The sequence below is a fragment of the Coenobita brevimanus genome, chromosome 79 (genome assembly GCF_032717465.1).
Source record: "Coenobita brevimanus isolate Jiangsu-jjx chromosome 79, ASM3271746v2, whole genome shotgun sequence".
In the NCBI taxonomy this organism is placed as follows: domain Eukaryota; kingdom Metazoa; phylum Arthropoda; class Malacostraca; order Decapoda; family Coenobitidae; genus Coenobita; species Coenobita brevimanus.
Window position 1 is genome coordinate 9,675,109 of NC_137032.1, and position 17,579 is coordinate 9,692,687.

The following is a 17,579-nucleotide window of genomic DNA, read 5'->3' on the forward strand; positions in this document are numbered from 1 at the left end:
ATCCTCTTCTCGCTACTCCTACGTCATGCATCACTACAAGCTTAAGCGGCTAAAGCTGTAGAGTATATCCTATTTCGTCCTGGGGTACTGTCAGCCACGTTGCACCATGTTTCGTTATAGCAACAGAATACACAGGCCGATGCTACACGTTTGTGTTGCACAACGGTGTACTTTAAAACCGCACACAGTCCCTGTTCGATCACCTTGTTTTTCTTTAATGCCACCAGCAGTGTCAAATAGAAAAACTTTACTGATAAGAAGCAATTATGAAAAGCGTCGTCTTTGCAATGCTGTTGCTTTCCAGAAAGTCTGGCATACATATTATGTGAAAGTGGTTGCAAGTTATGTCGGTCGTATGGCTGTCGTAACGGATTTATTGCATCTTATTTTATGAGATGCTAAATGGCATCATTTTACCATCCATACCCTGAAAAAAAGTTATATAAGAGGGTTCACGAATGCCTCCTTAGAGGGCAGTCAGGGCACCAGCTAATTTGCATTCTGGCGGATTAAGTCATACATTCAGCCCAATGAATGTGATGATGATGAGCCACATTATTCTTGTCATGTCCAGAAGATACTTATTCATAATAAGAGAGACTTTTCGAACTTTCAGCATGAGAATTCATCTCCTCGAGTGCGAATGAAGCAAATTCGAAACAGCAAAAATAGACTAACAGGCATTCGTTAACCTTCGACCTGCATCTCATCAATAAAGGAATGGGAGTCGTGTGCAGAGGAATGACTGGGATGGAAAAGTGAATTTTGGTGGGCAATGAAGCTGAGCAAGAAAATATACTCAGCAGAAATGGGTGTTATGTAGGATTAGTGGTTTGAGTACTTGGTGAAATCTTTATTTCGAATTATCGTTCAAAAGTGGTAGTGACCTGATGTGGTTAAAGAAGTGGAGGTGGGGAACAAAGCAGTGTGAAGTTGAGGTGAGGTGAATTCTTAGTTGGGGATTAGAAAGTAGGCCAAGTGAGAGTACACCTGGTTGAGAGCGAGCGAGGGAAGCGAGTCAGTAAAGTATACTGTTGGTGTATGGGAAAATAATAAGAATGGGTCACCACAAACAGGCTCAAAATAGCCCCAGCCATATCTGCAGTGACTCTTCTCACCAAACTGGACAGCAGAACACAGTCACATCCCCACACCTCACCATAAACAACACTCCCCTGCCACACACACACACCCAAAACTCCTTGAGTGTAAAATACAATACATCGTGTAATGTCATTTAAACAAAACATCACAAACATTAAAAATAAAATAACACCTTCAAGACTCACTGCCTTGAGGTCACTTGCCCATAGGCCAACATTCGGACACAACAATGAAACCACCACCACAGTATACAAACAATACATAGGTTCAGTGATGAATTATGCAAGCCCTGCTTGGGCTCCTAACCTCTCACCAAAACACACTCTAACAGACCATACAGAACAAGGCCCACAAAATAATCACAGGCTGCACAGCTACTACACTCACAGACCAACTACATCAAGAAACCAAAGTCCTCAAAGTCAAGGATCACCCTTAGACATGAGAGGCACCTAGTTTCTTGTTGCAGCCCTCCACAAACCCACACAACAACATCCAGCTACAGTACATGGCAGCACATCCACCCACACCAAGGAACATCAAAACAACAATTCCAGCACACGATACCATACACAAATACAGTCATCTCCCCCCTCGCCCACCTCAGACCAGCTTCCAGAAGCATATCCACACTCAGATCACTTGCCGCTCCATTCAGTCACTTCCTTAAAGACAACGCGGCCAGCTGCATGCACGGCCTCCTGACATCCACCCTTCTGAATCCTATCTTCCTCGTGAGGACAGGGTCCACCTTGGCCAGGCTGAGATGTGGGCATCATCCAGCCCCACTCTTAAGCTACCAGAAGAGAGGCTGGATGACTCCGTTGTGGCCGATGCTCTGTCCAGGATGCAACACAGCACCCCATACTATTAAGCACATTACCAGGAAGACTGCATTGGGCCACACAATCACCTACGCCAACAACACAACATACACTCTTTGAGAGCTTCTATGGGAAAGCCTTAATCTTCGGTCTCGGCCACTTCTAATGGCTGCACTTCTCTACGGTACTCGGGACTGTTCGGCCAGACTGCCTAGTGGAACAACTACTACAACTACAACGAGTGGCGTGGCCCTGCTCAACCCGACCCGGACCTTTCGACCCGAGCCCCACCGTTACGCTCTTCAGAGACTTATCATTTTTACCTGCTACAGCTTCAGATCAGTGATCTTTTCTCCAGACAGTCGGTCGATCAAGTCCAATTTTGTATTTTATGATTCACGGAAACTATTATCGCACCATACAAAAGCTTTCCATGTTTGTTAGGTGCGAAAAGGGGCTTCGGTACTGGTGAATATAAGTGCTGTGGAATTAATGGTCTGGAGTGCAGAAATGATAATTTCAACATTTTCTCCAACAAAAACATAGCAGCAAGATAAATCTACCATTGATATTATTATACACTCTGGCATTTCTATGATGCGGAAACAAACTCACGTTACCTAACAACTGGAGTTAATTGTACAGAGGTAGAGACGTATGTGGATATCCGCATCCACAAAGAATCCGCATCAAAATGAAAATCCTCATCCGTGGAGCATCCGCATTTTCACTGAAGTCAACGTTCGCATATAGTCATGCACATCTACATCCGCATCCGCGCTTGAAGTAAGATGTTCCGGGTGTTTGAAAGTGTATGAAATTATATATATATATATATATATATATATATATATATATATATATATATACACACACACACACACTATAATTGAAGTAATAAGCAACATCATTAAAGTCGGGTTTCTCTCAGCTGCAGTTTTAAGTTTTATTTATTTATGCTGACTACTTTTCCAAAAGGCAGAGGTTGGGGAAAATGGTATGTGGAATAAGAATACAAAACAGCACAAAGAAAGGTAAACAGTAATAGACCTATCTGCCCCTACAGGGCTGTTTGTTAAAAAAAAAAAAAAAAAAAAAAAAAAAAAAAAAAAAAAAAAAAAAATCTTTGCCTATGATATCAAATTCTTTAAACTGAAGTTAAGGACGGCACAGTAAAAAGGCCTCCCTCGACTACCAAAGCCTGCAGCATCAACAGAGGGGAAAAAAAAGTAAGGACCACCATGGAATGTGGGAAAACTGCCTTGGAAATTTTATAGAAATGAAAAGAAAAAAAATATCTTACACAAACTTAATCTGCACTGGAAAATTAACATTATCTGAAAAACTACTGCTGTGTTCGCTACGATCTGCAAAAGAAGAAAAGTCAGTCAGTCAGACTAAATATTCGGCCGTGAACGCGTTATCCTGAGGATATGAGGCCAGATGCTCATCCAATCGGTTTTTGAACGTTATTAATGCATTACAGTCTACCACATTTCTTGGCAATTTGTTCCATACGTGGACAACTCTACTGAAGAATACTGTAAGTGTGTTGTTTCATTAGACTGGAAGCGCTTGCCTATTATTTTATAACTGCTGCCTCGAGTGTAATTTCTCTGGTCAATTTCTAAGTGCTTAGCAGCTTGAATCAGATCCCCTGGCAATCTGGGCTTTGATAAGTTAAACAACTTTAGCTCTTTTGAATGTTTTTTGTACGGTTTCTTCCTTAATCTGGATATTATTTTTGTGACACTTCACCGCACTATCTCTAATTTTTCCATATCCTTCTTGTAAGAAGGTGACCTAAACTGAACACAGTGCTCCAAGTGGGACCGTAATAAGGAATTGCACCAAATGAGAATGACGTTCTCTGATATCAGTTCAAATGCCCTGCTTATAATCCGACTAGGTTATTAACTTTCTTTAATGCTTCTGTGCATTGACGACTTTGTTGTAAACCATTTGCTATTATTATTCCTAAATCATTTTCTTCGTCCTCGTTCTCTAATTGAATATTATGCATAGTATACTTGAATTTTCCATTTTTCCCAATATTTAACAGTTTACATTTATCACCTTGTACAGTGCACGACGAGATGGGTCCTCATCCTGCATCATACTAACACACAGCCCTTACCTGGCTGTGTAGCGAAAACTCGTCTTACAAATGAAAGAGATAAAGCAAAATGCAATTATGAGTTGTTAGGACACAATTAAGGAACAAGTTGTTGTGATGGTGTTGCTTAAACATAGGTTATTTAAAGTTACGTACCACCAGTACGTTAAGGTGAAATAAATTTCATAGTTTTATTATTTAGAGAACGCATCCACGGGGATGTGAAAGCTGAATATCCGCATCAGCATCCTCTAAATATGAATGCTTAAAATCCGCATGGACATCCACATCCACAATATGCAAGAATATGAAATCGGCGTCCGTATCTGCATCCGAGGATGTCTGACAAATGGCATCCGATACATCACTAGTACAGGGCAATGACGGTTGAGATAGGCCGAAATGACAGTGTTCATCAACGATAAACACAGGGCGGATAGGCTGGGGAATTAAATAATGTGTAAGAACAAGTTTAAGATTATTGCCTATCAATTGCACAGTGCCATTCTAGCCTTTGATTCTGTCTGCTTTGCATTAAAAAATAAGTTTTTGATAACTTCCAGACATCCCCAAGAATACGTCAGGCAACAAATGAAATTATTTCCACCTTCCAAGTTGCATGCTGGAAGAAAAGGGGCAAGAAGAACACAATATTCTTCCAGGCTTTCTACTCAGCTTGGAAAAGACATAGAGGTCCAGGCTTTCTACTCAGCATGGAAAAGACCTGGATGTCTTCTAGTTCCGACGTGGATATGCAACCACCGCACCACTGGCTCCGGATGAGGTCGGTATTTGTGACTCGAGGGTGGAATATCCTGAAAACAGACTAGACAGGTTTTGATGCCTTACTAGAAGAATAGAAAGTCCAACTGCTATCACACATTTGGAGGAGGTGGACCAGAGTCGGTAGAGAGGTGGTCTACTATTTCACTGGACACGGGTTCGAATCCCGGCTGGGATAAGAAAAAGTTCAAATGCTTTGAATTTCGTTAAAGCAGAGTTTAATGAGCTACCATAGGACCTGCCGACATGTGGTAAGAACACCTCTGGTAATACTACTACACTAGTCCCGTAGGAGACAGCTCTAACATTTATTCAGTATGGATGATGGGCGTTAGCACGGAAATAATGACAATTGAAGCTGTATGTTATAAGTACTGCTCGCCCTCAGCAAAAAGGCAGAGTCTGAGTCGTGCACATAAGAAATATGTAAAAGATGTTTACATTAAGGACAGATAGCCAACAACAGATTCTGCCGGACCCCGACTCTCTCTAAGTATGAATAAGAAAGGATCATATATTAGTGAGCCGCCAGAGAAAAGAAGGACGGTGTGGATGGAGAGGTGAAAACTGGCGAAGGAGTGAGGGAAGTAGCGGACAGTGTGCAGGATAAGGAACATTTATTCCTCTTTGTCAGACATACTTTTCCCTAGTCATTTTACGCTGTTTTTCTTCTTCTTTATTTGTACTCTCTCTCTCTCTCTCTCTCTCTCTCTCTGATTCCATATTGATAGTTCCTGTGATTATTGTGTTTTTCCTTTATTTTTCTTACCTCTCTTTCCCAATTCATAACTTATTTTTCTCCTCCGTTTTCACTGTCATGTTTTCGTATTTTTTTTTAGCATTGTGGCCGTATCCAACGTTCTGCCTCTCAGAAACCCCACATACCATCTCCCTTCCTCCACTAGGTTTTGGGATGAGTGAAGTGAGATAAGGAAGAAATGCGGATGAGGGCTAGGGAAGATAAAGGAGAGGGTAAGGGTCTGGATGAGGATGAGTGTGGAGGTGAAGATGAGGGTAAAGATGGGTGGAGAGGGTTAAGGTGTGAGTAAGGGTGGTTGAGAAATAATGTGAAAATCAAAGTGAGGGTGAGGGTGGGGATGATGACAAAAATGAAGGTGACGGTGGGTGAGGAAAAGGGCAAGTGTGGGTGACGGTGATGGTGAGGAGGAGGGTGAGGGTAAGAGGGAGGGGGTGGGGGGTGAGAAATAGGATGTAGCGGCCACAGAAATCTCCATAGTGTGGTCTGGGTATGATGACAGAGAATTAAAATGGTGAAGCGAAAATGTCAGATGAAACCCAGAGAGAGAGAGAGAGAGAGAGAGGGATTTTCCACCAACCGTGCCATTAGAACAGTATGGTCTTTGATAAAAGAACTCAACGTTTCTTGTGGTGTGTGTGTGTGTGTGTGTGTGTGTGTGTGTGTGTGTGTGTGTGTGTGTGTGTGTGTGTGTGTGGTTAAAGGCCACTTCAGGCAACTCTCAAACGTTTCAAAACACAGTGTCTGCATTGTTCTCCTCGTACTTAGCGACGTACTCTCTGTTTATTTGTGCCAGTGTTTCACCATATCAGCTTCATGTGTGTGTGTGTGTGTGTGTATGCTATGTATGTGACGGTGTTCATCTTTGTGTGTATGTCTACCTGTCTGCTTTTGTGTGTGTGTGGGAGGGGGTTATCTACCAGTTTGTGTAAGAGGGTAGTGTGTTTTTCGCTTGTGTGTGTGTGTGTGTGTGTGTGTGTGTGTGTGTGTGTGTGTGTGTGTGTGTGAGGGGGGGTGGAATCTAATACCACTGCAATAAGCCGTCTCAGAGGTTCTTGTACACAGGGACAGGATCGTTTTGGTCGCACTTCAGGATTATGGTCACGTAGGTTATGTATATTTGTACCCGCGTTTACCTTATCGGCTGCCAGTGTGTGTTCTCTTTCTCCCTTCCTGTGTGTGTGTGTGTGTGTGTGTGTGTGTGTGTGTGTGTGTGTGGTTTCTCTGTCTGTCTGTCTGTCTGTCTCTCTCTCTCTCTCTCTCTCTCTCTCTCTCTCTCTCTCTCTCTCTCTTATATGGTCATGCCCATGCCAGGACAATGATGCAACCATTCACACTTGTTCCCTTCCATCCTCATTTCAAATACTCTTTTCCTGCCTCACCTCGAACACACCTTAGCTCCCTCACCATACATCCCTTCCCCTTCCGCGTCCACCCATTCCCTCTCTCTCCTCTTCTACCCTTCCCTCCCTCTCCCCGCCCACCCCTTTCTTCCTTTTCCCAATCCATCCCTTCCCTCCCTCATTTCTCTCATTCCCACCCCACATCAGTTCTCCGCATATTCCTTTCCTCCCACCTCCCTGCCTTTCCCTCCATCAATGCTCGTACCCCATTCCTCCCTCAACCTTCCCACCCGACCCCTGCCTCACCCCTACACTCCTTCTCTTCTCTCATCCCTCACACACCTCCCCTCAGATACCCTTCACATCCTACACCTCCTCATCCATCACACCCCCCTCGTCTCCTTCATTTCTCACACCCATTCCTACCTAACCCCTCGCACTCTCTCTCTCTCTCTCTCTCTCTCTCTCTCTCTCTCTCTCTCTCTCTCCCAACCCGTCACACTATTCCCTCCACCGTTCCTCACCCCCTACCTCCTTCACCCTTCACATCACTTCCCTTCATTGTGATGGTTAGGATAGCATGAGCTGTGTTATATCTTTAGAGGTTTCCTAGCACCATTTCATGAGCGATTTGTTTTGCATATTTCACCTTAGCATTCTCCTTGTTTTGTTTTCAATATCGATGTAATTTACTTTAGTAATATACAACTGGGTATTGAGGTGTAACGTGCAAAATAAATCGCACACGAAAACGTGTTACAAACACCATGTTAATCTTGGTAATGATGAACTAGACAGGTTGTTAGGACGCCAAGGGCAAGAACGAATATAGGACGATGTTAGTGATGAAGCAGAGGACGAGGAACGCGAGAGCAAGGATGATGGCGAGGACTATGACAATGACGAGGATGTGTATGAGGACGGTGGTGGCGAAGACTGAAAATGACAGAGGAGTAAGTGAGAACGAGGACACAGAGACTGGACGAGATACTGGACGAAGACGACGACGACGACGACGACGATGATTATGATGATTATGATGATGATGGGAATCAGAAGACAAAACCATTGAGAAATGAATGGAAAGTTTGGACGAGGTACTGTGCAATGATGGTGGCGAGGACGATGTAGATGAAGAGCGAGTGAGAACGAGGACAAAGGACGAGGACGAGGAATAAAGACGATGTGAAAAAGTAGGGAGTGGACGAGGCTGTTTGTTAAGCTGTTGCAGACTCCTTCCCTTGCATGAGTAGAATTAAAGACTGGTTTATTCCTGCTAACATTTTGTAATTCTTCATGGAGACAGTAAACAAAGAATAGCTTACTGATAGCATGAACACTTTAATCCTTTGCCGTAATTTCTTATTTTATTCTTACCACCACCAGGAGATTTTTTCCAAGTTAGGTTAGGTCTCCAATGATGAAATTGTTAATGAGGATACATATCATTTTTTAGGTTCAAAAAAATCATGCCAGAGTTCAGCAATCTCATTAATGATACCAGTAACACAAAATAAAATACGTCAGTCGAGTGAAGCAGTTAATACGCAGAAAGTAAAACTCATATCCAGATACGAGTATTTAGCAAAATGTTACCAAATAAAAATTCATTCATCAGTACATGGCTGGATATATTTTTTATGATAGTTTTAAAGCCTTCAGTTCAATGACAAATAAGTTTGTTTTATTCCTTGTTTTGCTGACGGTGTCGCTTAGCTAAGAGTAGTCTTTTCGAAGTGGAGGGGGTAGAATCAGCCTTCAATAACCCCATCACTACATTAAGACTCCCGAGATGAATCCTAATATCTGGAGATAGCAGGAGTGGTGACTGAATGAGGAAATTTCTTGCAAATATTACAAGTTCATTATACGGTGGGTCGAAATTCAAAATCCTGCGCATCTGCATCAGAGAGAGAGAGAGAGAGAGAAAGAGAGAGAGAGAGAGAGTCTCAAAGCGTCAGTGAGAGGAGGAAAATTTGGACGAAATTCTATACTCCGCTAAAACGTTCTTGACACAGGGATGAAAGATGCTCTTGTGCAACTGTTGTTAACTGAGCAAGGCCACGCAACAAACCCAGTCACTTTCGTGGGCAACTCTCGTGCAGCAGAATTCTTATAAAAAAAAAAAAAAAAAAATGAACCGAGATCTTTCCTTCAACATCTTCACGTTTTATAATAATTTTTGCTGTAATATCGAGTTCCTTCAGCTTAAGGGAGACGTCATGGAGTAAAAAGATTAATGAATTCTATACCCAACCTCTCCAGTTCTAAAAGTTTATCCTCACTGGCATAAGAACGGCTGGAATTAACAACAAGAACATAAAGCAGTCACCGGATGGAAGGGGTTAATTATCACAAGTAAAGTTATAATCACTCGTTCAGCCAGAGGACTTTTTTTTAAAGCCTACTGTTACATAAATTATAAGGGTGAGATACATTTGTTGTTGTTACTGTTATTATTATTATTATTGTTGTTGTTGTTGTTGTTGTTATTATTATTATTATTATTATTATTATTATTATTGTTGTTGTTGTTATTATTATTATTATTATTATTATCATTATTATTGTTGTTGTTGTTGTTGTTGTTGTTATTATTATTATTATTATTATTATTATTATTATTATTATATTATCATTATTATTCCTTATTGTTATCATTATTATTATTACCATTATTATTATTATTATTATTATTGTTATTATTATTATTATTATTATTATTATTATTATTATTATTATTTCGTTGTTTCTGTTATTATTATTATTATTATTATTATTATTATGCTCCGCCATATAAATAACGAAGCTTCTCGTTTTCGTCAGTAGTATTATTGTTATTTTTCTATGCATGAAGGTACCCTAGGGTAACCCGAGTCCTTGTGCCTAATATAAATGACCTTGACCTATTTTTGAAAGTCATACTCACTTTTGTTCTAAAAATTGCATATTTGAAGATGAAATAGCTCAGAAACTAATAGAGATACAGCTGTTTGGTTGAAAATCCTATGATAAAAATGTTTGCTGTATAAATTTGGCTTAACGTTATGCCATTTAGCCTAGTGTAAAGTACCTCATTCAAATCTGCTCAGTGTTTTCTTTCCAACACGTTTTAGAGAAAACCACAAAAACTTTAAAGCTGTAACTTTCCACATATACAGCTGTGGTCCCTCTTATGGTCTGCAAGGAATATGGTTACAGATAAGCAAACAATTAGCCAGTTACTGAGACTAACGTAAAATTTACACATGCGTTCTTCGACACCTTTGTCTTCAGATCTTGTTGATGTTACACAAGAAGTTACCTTAGGGTCTTCAAATCTTGTTAATATTATATACATACCTCACATACTACATAGAGAAGCTTCCTTGTTGTGGCTACACAGTAAGATGTGGGAACTGGTTGATTTTATTATTATTATTATTATTATTATTATTATTATTATTATTATTAGTTGCTCCTTACGTGTCAAGTGGGTTCGTGGAGGGTTAGTTCCCCTCCCTGTAAAACATAAAACTCAGAGTCAAATGGCCACCCCGTACAGGATTATGGCGTCTGGCAATAGATAGATAGATAGATTAATCTCGGAGGTAGCGCTCTCCCGTAGCCCTAGGAGGGCTATATGATCCATGAAGGTTTAGCTCGGGGGCAATAATCTCCTATTATTACTTTCGTCACCATTACTGATTATTATTATTGTTAATTATTATTATTATTATTATTATTATTATTATTATTATTATCAACATGGTGTTGTTGCTGTTATCATCATGGTTTTGTTGCCGTTGTTGTAGTTTGAAGTACTTACATGTAAACATGGATGAAAAGTTATGGCAGTAACATGACTGTTTCGCAATGTTTCTCATTTAATGTCATCAAATTTTTTTTTTTTTTTTTTTTTTTTGTAGTTGGGGTGATATCCATTCACTCACTCTGTAGTGCTGCCTTCATGTGAATCTACACTAAATAACAGTTGGTTTATTCTGTAATCCATGAAACAAGTTACAACGCTCGGTGGTACGCATATAACCTAATGACAATTGTTTTTATGGATCAAAGTGCTCCAACCAGATGGGGGCCGCAGACGCTTACTGTACATCCGGGAAATGATTGGAGTTTAGCCACTCACAAGCTAGTGAGACTGGTCGTCTTGCCTTAAATGTCGGAGCTGACAACTCTTTCCCCAGGCCCCTATGCCCACACTGGAGGAAAAAAGGACTCGTTTATGTATCATGATAGACAGATCACATACTGTAATTAAAACTTTCCGAGATCCAGCACTTTGTTTACAGTCACTGTTGATTAGATGATATCAAGTATTAAAAAAAATCTTTTGTATTTCATTCGCCATGACCTGCTGGAAATTTTCGTCATTTTGTAACTTGTTTCACGGATCTCAGTTTCGGAAAACTACATTGCTGCGGCCTTTCATAATTTATGGAGAGCCGATTCTTGCTATACATATTCCTATGGCAAATTTTTGTTACAGCGCAGCAGTGAAATAAGATGTCATTTTCTTTTTTTCTTTTTTTACCAAGCTAAAGTGGAATGGAGGCTGTTTACTGGAGGAGGATGTCATCCTATGAGGAGAAGGAGAACTAAAGCAGGTTCTAGGGATGTAAGGAAGCCGTCAGATTCGACTGTCCCATGATTTAACTACACAGTAGAGTTTACAACAAAATATTCTGAAATAAACTACTCTGCGATGCCAAAACACGCATGTAGGGATGTCCACACTGCTACAATGCAACACTTAAATGGCAGTAATTACGAGCACAGACGGTGCTCAAACAGGCGTTATACCTACTATATTTTTATGACAGCAGAATATGTTGGCGGCGCTTGACTCGGGTGTCCATCCACCTTTTATGCGATTGTAGGAAAAATGAGTACCTTGGTCCAAGGGTAACACCTACGGGAGGTAACTGTGGTAAGCTGGATGATGCAGTGGCCTTGTATCCCAGGATATGGGGTGAAAAACCCGCCACAGGCTCAAAGGCCAAGTTACGAGAATAGGCATTGCGGCTAAGCACCTCATGGCGTCTGCCCCCACCTTTACCTTACTTTGCCGTGCACCAGTCATTAATCCATTAACATACAATATACTGTGTATGCAGCACAAGTAATTGTGTCATGCAGTATTCTCAGATACCAGTATGGGTCAGCACTATCAACATCAGCCACTATTAGGTGAGTTTATCCATTATATCGTATACCTGAAGGAGTTCATATAACAGTTGTCGTAGTAAGCATGGAGTTATGATAATTCAGTGATAACTATGAAAAAAGTTCAGTGATAACTATGAAAGTGATTTTATTTTGAGTTTAGTATGTTAGTAATGAACAAGTAGTCATCTGCTTTCTGTCATTTCAAATTAATATAAAGCTTTGTAAGACTAGCAATGGATATGACAAATTTTCACTACCCTTCTTCGCAACCCTACCTCCCATCCACCAGTACAATGCCTCCCATTTCAATGACTCATCTTACAATGCCATTCCATTCCTTCCCAAATACCACTGCCCCACCTAGTACATTACGTCCCCTTCCCTGCCTGACCGGTCCACTCCCACCTCCCTCGACTATTGCTCCCTCTGCAAGTACTACTTCTCTCCTTGCCTACCCTTCCACTTCCCAGTCCCCCCTCCCATACTAATAATACCACCCCTCCCCTCTATCACCCGACCATCCCACCCTTCATCATTACAATACTGCTCCTCTCTCACCCTGGCACTCCCCACCCCACAACTACCCCGTGCCCGTGAACGTCTCAGCGACTATATAATGAGGTTAATGGACGTCCAAGCCTCACAAACTCGTTGGAGCTACTCCACACGACAGACTGTGACAGATAAGGTCCCGGCGAAGCAAGATGCGAAGCTGCCTGACGTTACTAGTGGTGGTGGTGTCGGTGATGGATCTGCCTTCGGTGTTAGCCTTCACTGCTGCACCCCGCACACGTATGTTGGTTTATTGGTTATTTTGTGCCCCAGACTCTTACCCGTGACTCGTAGGAAGTCATTGACAGGATTTCACACTAAAAACAGGCTTGTTGTCAATGCTTAGAAGATTTTCTACCTAACACGAGTAACAGTTTCACAGTGAATTGTTCCTCTTCCAGTCACACAATGCTTCAAACTACCACCACAGATCATTGTTTAGTATAAAAATTTGGCTACGACTTGGAAATGTGAAAGGGTGAGAGAATGGGAATATGGTTTAGGTATATGTGCGGGAGTCAATGAGAATGAGAGGGCAAGAGAGGGAGTATGTCTGATGATAAGCAAGAAGTGGAAGGAGAATATAAGAGAGTATGGAACAGTGGGTGCAAGGGTGCAAGGATTGGATGGGTGAGGATGAAAGTAGGTATACAAGCGTGGGAGACTGTATGTGTGTATGCCCCGACAGAGGATCGAGTGGCAAGAGTGAAAGATGAGTTTTGGGCGAGAGTAGAAGCATGTATGGACAAGTTTGAGAGGAGCGAGAGAGTGCTGTTGATTGAGGACATGAATGGCAAAGTTGGGAATGTACGAGTGGATGGAGTGGTTGGTCAGTGGGGTGTGCCAGCTGAAGTAGATGGGAATGGTAGTGCTTTGGTGGACATCTGTGCTCGTAAGGGGTTGGCAATAGCCAGCACCTACTTTCGTCATAAGATGATCCACCGGTATACATGGAGAGTAATGAGGAGGATGGATGGTGAACTTGTTGAACGAAAGGCAATGACAGACTACGTGTGTGTGGATGAGCGAATGAGAAGACAAGTGTTGGATGCAAGAGTGTGGAGAGGGTGGGGGAATGGAGTCTCGGACCATCACTTAGTGATGGCCAAGGTAGAGCTGCAAAGAAAGTGGTTGAGGAGACGAAGGGGAAGACAGGAGGAAGCAGCTCCTGTGAGAAGAGTGGAGAATTTGCAAGATAGTGAGAAAATGACAGAGTATAAGAGCATAGTGGAAGAAAGATTGGGAAGGTATGAGCTAGAGCAGATGGAAGGGGTGGAAGACGTATGTAAGATATTCATGGAAGAGATAGGCGCAGCGTGTGAGGCGGTTTGTGGAGTGAGGAGGAGATGCAAGGGTGTGCAAGGGACAGCATGGTGGAATGATGAGGTGAAACGAGCTGTGGAACAAAAGAAGAAGGCATATAGTGAATGGTTAGCGAGTAGAGGTAGGGGAGAAGATGAGAGAGAGAAGAGAGAGGTATATGTGAGCAGGAGAAGGGAGGTTAAGAGACTGGTGAAGGAGAGTAAGAAGAAAGTGGATGAAGAGTTTGGGAGGAATCTGAGTGTGAAATGGAGGGAGAGTAAGAAATTGTTTTGGAAGGAGGTAAAGAAAGTAAGGCAGTGTGAAAGGGGAAATAGTAGGTGAGTGAAAGATAGGAATAATAGATTGTTGGTGGAGAAGAGAGAGAAATTGAGGAGATGGAAGGAGCACTTTGAGGATTTGTTGAATGTAGAAAGTGAGAGCAGTGCGAGTATAAGTGGTTGGGGAATGGCTGGGAGAAGAAGAGATGAGAGGAGGGAGGAAGAGATCAGTAGGGCGGAAGTAGTGGAAGCGATGAAGAAGATTAAGTTGGGAAAGGCCCCAGGAATTGATGAAGTGTATGGTGAAATGCTGAGGTATGGGGGTGAGATTGTTGTGGATTGGATATGGAAGTTGTGTAGATTGGCTTGGGAAGAGGGAAGGGTTCCAGAGGACTGGAAATCAGGTATAATTGTTCCTTTATACAAAGGAAAAAGGGAGAGAGAAGTATGTGGTAACTATAGGGGTATTTGCCTTCTTAGTGTGGCTGGTAAAATATATGGTAGAATACTCATTGATAGGGTTAGGTATATGACAGAGGAGCTAGTTGGAGAAGAACAAGGGGGATTTAGGAAGGGAAAAGGGTGTGTAGATCAGATATTTGTTCTAAGATGTTTAGTGGAGAAGTATCTAGAGAAGGGAAGGAAAGTGTATGCTGCCTTCATGGACTTGGAGAAAGCTTATGACAGAATAGATAGGCAAGGTATGTGGAAGGTATTAAGAATATATGGAGTGGAGGGGAAACTGTTGAGTGCTGTGAAGAGTACGTACGAGGGAGCTAGGGCTACGGTGCGGTGGATGGTGAGCTGAGTGAGTTCTTTGATCTCAATGTGGGACTGAAACAGGGTTGTGTAATGTCTCCATTGCTGTTTAATATATACATTTTTGGGGTTGTAAAGGAGGTGCAAGGTAGGGCAGTGGATGTGGGGGTGGCTCTAATGAATGAGGGTGAGATTTGGAAAATTCCGGTGTTGCTGTTTGCTGATGATACAGTATTGTTGAGTGAAGATGAATGGGAGTTGCAAGGTTTGGTGAATAAATTTGGGACAGTGTGTAGGAAGAGAAATTTGAAAGTTAATGTAAACAAAAGTAAAGTTATGGTGTTTGAGAGGAATGAAGTCACAGAGTGTAAAGTGAGGTTGGATGGTGAGGATATGGAGAATGTGAGTGCATTCAAGTACTTGGGTAGTGTGATGAGTAAGGATGGAACTTTGGGGGACGAAGTGCGTGAAAGGGTACAGCAGGGAAGGAAGGTTGTTGGTACACTGAAAGCAGTGATGAAAAATAGGGAGGTGAGTATGGAAGTTAAGAAGTCACTGCATGATAGTACTGTGATCCCTACCCTGACTTATGGAAGCGAGGCGTGGACCTTGCAAGAGGGGAACAGTGGAAATGAGTTACTTAAGAGGAGCGTGTGGAGTGACGTGGAGGGACAGGTTGACGAATGAAGAAGTGAAGGAACGTTGTGGGGTGGATGTGGATGTGGTTGAGAAGATTAGGAGAAATACATTGAGGTGGTTTGGACATGTGAAGAGAATGGAGAATGAAAGACTGACTAAGAGGGTGTATGTAGGTGAGGTGGAGGGAGGGAGAGGGAGGGGTAGACCGATGAGGTAGAGGGATGGAGTTGAGAGGTATATGAGGGAGGGGGGGTGAGTTGGGAGGAGAGTAGTCAAACGGTGGGTGACAGCGACTTGGAGGCGTTTTGTCTGCGGCCACCCTTTGCGGGATTAGGGAGTCGGGCTATAGATAGATAGATAGATAGACTTTCCTCCGTCCAGGAGTAAGGTTAGTTCAACATTGAATATGCCTCAGTGCCAATGCTTCGACACCTAACCGTAACTCGCATACTGTAGTCAGCAGGTTTAACATTCCATCAACAAACAAATGGAAAAACTCAGGTTCGGTCTCGGCCTGATCAGATTCTTGGACAAGGTTTATTTCCCTACGTTCTCCCTCTTCATCCAGCAGTACAGTTGGAAACCTGGGTACATCACCTTTGCGTATCATGTTTTAGGGAAAAGCTGTAACTCAGTGAATGATTGTATGCCTTAATGACACCATGCACTCGACAAACATCAATTATAAGGCTGCTTCTTCTAACACAGCGTTTCTTAATCTGGGATGCAGGCACCCCAGGGTTTGCTGAAGTCAATTTTAGGGGGTGCTGGAATATGCAACATATATTGGTTGCTGGAAAATGCAACATATATTGGTTTTGCTTAGTTGATATTTTACTTTTGGAGAATGTATAAAATAGTCAAGGAGTAGTTCACTTTACTTTATTCGTATAGTAGTGTTGTTACTGTAGCAGTGTAGCAACTGTAGTCCCAGTAGCCAGATGTAAGGTGGTGCCGGACTGTACGGCCTTACTGCAGGGGGTGCTGAGGTCAGAAAAGGTTAAGGAACGCCCACGCTAGGCCGTATTCTCATTAGTTTTGTGATTCCATAGCGACTTCCTACAGATTTAAATTCCATCATACATCTTCAAATCCCCTTCTATGTCACCAGATCTCTTTAATCAACCCTGCAGACAAAAGAAATGATGGAGAGTGATTTCAACAAAGGTTAATCTTTATTCTGCAGTATACTGAAGTCATGCCAGTGATCTTAAAAATTGTCTTGAAAACAAAGAATATAGCAATAGATCAAGTATTAATCTTCAAACTACCACCACCGTTCAAAATCTGAATATTAAACTCGGAGAGACATATGGAGCCGTACCGAAAGTGTCTTTGGAGACATCCTAGCACCTCAAAACAAGCGATTTTTTTTTTTTTTCTGAACATTACATCTAAATGCCCTCTTGTACTGTATGTTATTCGTGCAAACTCTGCCGATGTTTAAACGGTATTTAAGAAGCCTCCTGTGTCATCAAGAGTAAGGCTCAAACCGGCATAGCTCCACACAGGGAAGGGTGTTGCCGTCTCAGATCGTAGTAGGACGTAGAAAACGGCCTGTGATAACCATAACAGAAACTGATGTTAGGTAGGTATACTGACCTAAATTTTGGTGCAAGGATATATATCTATATATATATATATATATATATATATATATATATATATATATATATATATATATAGAGAGAGAGAGAGAGCGAGAGCGAGAGAGCGACCGCCTGGGTGTGTGTGGGTGTGTGTGTGTGTGTGTGTGTGTGTGTGTGTGTGTGTGTTGTCCAGGCACGCATACATCAGGTGCATGTGCATGTACTGTCCTTGTGCAGGGATTTTGAATCAAGAGGAATAATGCATATCGTTCTCGTCTATCTATCTACCTGTGTATCTGACTATGTATATGTATCTGTTTAGAGTGTGCGTGTATATATATATATATATATATATATATATATA